Consider the following 3,829-nt stretch of genomic DNA (forward strand, 5'->3'; position numbering starts at 1 on the left):
AGCCCAGAGTTCAGGACCCTTGACCAAAAAATAAATAAATAAAAATAAATAAATAAATAAAAAATAAAGAATCATTTAAGGAAGGAGCTAAGAAAAAGAAAATACAGCTAAGAACAAAAGGGAGCAGCAGAGATTACTAATCTCCATATCTAATAGTTATAAAAAACATTTAAGTTTAAAAAAAAGATTTCAGCCAGGTGTGGGTGGCTCACAACTGTAATCCTAGCAATTCAGAAGTCTGAGATCTGAGGGTCCTGGTTTGAAGCCAGCCTGAAAAGAAAAGTCTGTGAGGTTTTTTATCTCCAGTTAACCTGCAAAAAGCCAGAACTGGAGGTATAGCTCAAATGGTATAGCACTAGCCTCGAGCAGAAAAAGCTTAAGGAGGGGCTAGGAAGGTGGCTCAGTGGTAGTGCGCTTGTCTTGCATGCATGAGGCCCTGGTTCCATTCCTCAGCATCACATAAGTAAAAAAAGAAAAAAGCCGGAAGTGGTGCTGTGGCTCAAGTGGTAGAGTGCTAGCCTTGATCTGAAGAGCTAAGCGACATTGCTCAGGCCCAGAGTTCAGACCCCATGACTGGACCCAAAACAAAAAACAAAAAAAAAACTTAGGGATAGTTCAGTCCCCAGTTGAGTGGGGCTCAGTGTCCCAGCTCTGAGTTCACTCTCCAGTATTGGCACCAAAATAGGAATAATATTAATAATTACTTAAGAAGAAACAGGAAATACTTAGGATGTGGTAGATGTTTGAGTCCTGAAGCTCCCTGTTGAGTTGCCTTGTTTCCCTTGTAGTACTGTTGCAGTGGTGTGTGTGTGTGTGTGTGTGTGTGTGTGTGTGTGTGTGTATACACAATTAACCCTATTAGTTATTTTATTGTAACCATTAGGACTCATGAGCAAGAACTATTATAAGAAAACAGAAGTGTTGAACAATACGCTGTAAGCTACAACAGTAGATGGCCAACCCAGGTGGGCCCCAGGTATCCTTGATTCTGGACTGTGCACAGTTAACCAATCACAGACAGTATTGGCTCCTTGGTTAAACCCCAGAGAAAAAGCTGCTTTGTTCGGGATGCTGCAAGATAGACTGGCCAAGTGAATATCCTGTGTTGAAACAGGGAGAGGCAAGTCAGTAAGGTGAGGGCTATGCAATGCTCTGAAGGAAATGGGCATAAGTGAGAGTACCTGTCTTAAAGGGGCTTGGGGTATTAGTCTTTCCCCACACCACCATCCTAGAATTGTCCCTCAGCTTTTTGTTTAAGGTTAGCACTCTGCTACTTGAGTCACAGCTCCACTTCTGGCTTTTTTGTTGCTTTATTGGAGAAAAAGAGCCTCACTGACTTTTCTGCCTAGGCTGGCTTCAAAGCATGGTCCTCAGATCTCAGCATCCTGATTAGGATTACAAGCATGCGCCATGGGCCCATCTATAATGCTGTTCTTAATGGCAGTGGCTGTCAGACAGGGCCTTCATCCATGTCTTATATGGTCTCATCCTAATAGGTACTGTCCTCAGGCTAGAGTGTAGGGGACTGACTGGAAATCTCAGGCCTGGCCACAGTGACAATTGAGTGAGTTACATTTCTTGAATTTGGATGCAGGCCACCTGCTTTGCTTCTTGGGTTTCTGCTTTCGAGTGCTCTGCTGGACTGTACCTGGGGTCTCTGTTGAGACACCTGGGTGAATGTGGGCACTTTTCAGAATGGCTTAGAAGCAGCTCTTGGTGGCTTTGAAGCTTGGCTTTCATTTCTGGCATGACAGTGCATTGGGAAGGTTCTGGATCCAGAGTCAGGCTTAGCTTTGGGCTCAATCTCTGCCACATGCTAGCTCTTTCTTCCATTCCAGATGAGTCACTGTCCATCTTAGGCTGCCCTGTCCTGTCTCTTCCTCATATACCTGTCTCGGACTTGGGGCCAGGGTTCTGATGAAGAAATTCTCTTCAGACAAATAGAGATTCCATGGAAAGAAATTGATCATGTACAGCTGGTTTCTCCACTGGTAGTTGTTCAATTTTATTTCCCTTTCATTTTTCTTCCTCTTCTCAGGGATCACTGCCTATAAGAACTTCATAGCAACTAGACTTAGATGGGTAAATGTAAATTGGAGCTGGCTTCTGAAACTCCAGGTGAGGTTCTTCAGGCTTGGGAGATTTTTCAGAGCCCTATGCACCTAATGCATTTTAGCCTTTATTTTTATTTTTCACCTATATTTTTCTTCTTGTATTACTTCTAGATGCCTTTTATTTTCCCTTAGGACTCAAGCATAATTTTGGTTGCTTTTAGGTGTAATTATAGAAGGCCCAACTCATTTCAGTGACAGGAAGATTTATTATTTCACATAATAATAACCACGGTGGGGCTGGGGGTTTAGCCCAGGGGAAGGGTGCCCGCCTGGCGCGTGTGCAAGGCCCTGGGTTCGGTCCTCAGCCCTGGAAAAAAAAAGAAAAAAAATAATAACCATAGCACAAGGAAGACGGTAGAATTCATTAATTCAGTGGCTCAGTACTGTCTTCTTTTTTTGTCTTTTGTTTTGTCAGCCATGGGGACTGAACTCTGGGCCTGGGCTTTTTCCCTGAGCAACTCGGCTCAAGGCTAGCACTCTACCACTTTAGCCACAGGGCCACTTCTGATTTTCTGGTGGTTTATTGGAGATAAGAGTTTCACAGGTTTTCCTTCCTGGGCTGGCTTTGAACTATGATCCTCAGATCTCAGCCTCCTGAGTAGCTAGGATTACAGGCCTGAGCCACTGGCACCCAGCCTGTCTTCTTATATTTATATTCCTACCATCTTTTGAATTGACCATACTGGGTATATTCTCCACATGCTAAAGTTCATCATCCCAAGTTGGCTGTTGCAGCACCAGACATCCCATGTAAACACAGAAACCAACAGAATGGATGATGAGACAAAATTAGGATTTGTTTGTAAAGAGGACTGAGAAGTGACCACTGAGGTGGTATCAATCCTTGATGAGAAACATGTACCTTTTCTCTTTTGCTTGACAGGTTAAGAACAAATATCTTGTCATTGCATAATGAGATTACATACTGTTCCCTCAACTATTATTTCCTCATTTTATTTCCTTCTGCTCTCTACACTAGAAGGCCAAACAAGACCACTAGCTATTGTCAGAACTACGTACACCTCATTTGTACCTCCTTGTTTTAGGCAGGCTGAGCCTGTGCCTGAACTACATCCTGCCCATGTGGCCTGCCCTGCAGCTGTAGCATAAGACAAAAACGGCTAGAGTCAACAGTACAAGCAGAGCTTGTTCCCTCCCAAGTATGTATTTTGAAAACAATCTTTTTATTTTTATTGCACGATAAAACAGAAAATATAGCTGGCGCTGTTGGATCATGCTTGTAATCCTAACTCATCAGCAGGCTGAGATTGTAGGATTAAGTTTCAAAGCTAGCTTGGGCAGGAAAGTCTGTGAGTCTCTTCTCTCCAACAAACCATCAAAAAGCCTGAAGTAAAGCGGTGGCTCAAGTGGTAGAGTGCCAGCCTTGAGCGAAACAGCTAAGAGCCAGTGCCCAGGTCTTGAGTTCAGGCCTCAGAACTGGCACTCCCACTCAGGATCCATCCAGGATCCTGCTTTCCCTTGATCTGTCAGACCTCCTCTGCCTCCTCCAGTCTGTGACATTTCCACTGTCTTTTCTTTAGTATGAGCTTGACACTTTTGAAAAGGGCAGCTACTGATCCTGTGGGAAGCCTCCCAGTGTGACTTGGGTGGGTGTTTTTTTTTTTTTTTGGCTGGTCCTGGGGCTTGAACTCAGGGCCTGGGTGCTCTCCTTGAGCTAGTTCTAGGCTATCACTCTACCACTTGGAGCCACAGCA

At 44.1% G+C, this 3,829-nt stretch overlaps 1 long non-coding RNA gene across 1 annotated transcript; it reads left to right on the forward strand.

The window, feature by feature from the left end:
• Nucleotides 1–1,463: 1,463 nt before the first annotated feature.
• Nucleotides 1,464–3,365, forward strand: LOC138815867 (uncharacterized). The gene is made up of 3 exons (XR_011368504.1): nt 1,464–1,564; nt 2,039–2,118; nt 3,161–3,365. It is a non-coding gene; the product is annotated as an uncharacterized lncRNA (long non-coding RNA).
• The last annotated feature ends 464 nt before the right edge of the window (nt 3,366–3,829 follow it).

The sequence above is a fragment of the Dipodomys merriami genome, unplaced genomic scaffold, assembly GCF_024711535.1.
Source record: "Dipodomys merriami isolate MVZ:Mamm:240054 unplaced genomic scaffold, mDipMer1.0.p SCAF_678, whole genome shotgun sequence".
Taxonomy (NCBI): domain Eukaryota; kingdom Metazoa; phylum Chordata; class Mammalia; order Rodentia; family Heteromyidae; genus Dipodomys; species Dipodomys merriami.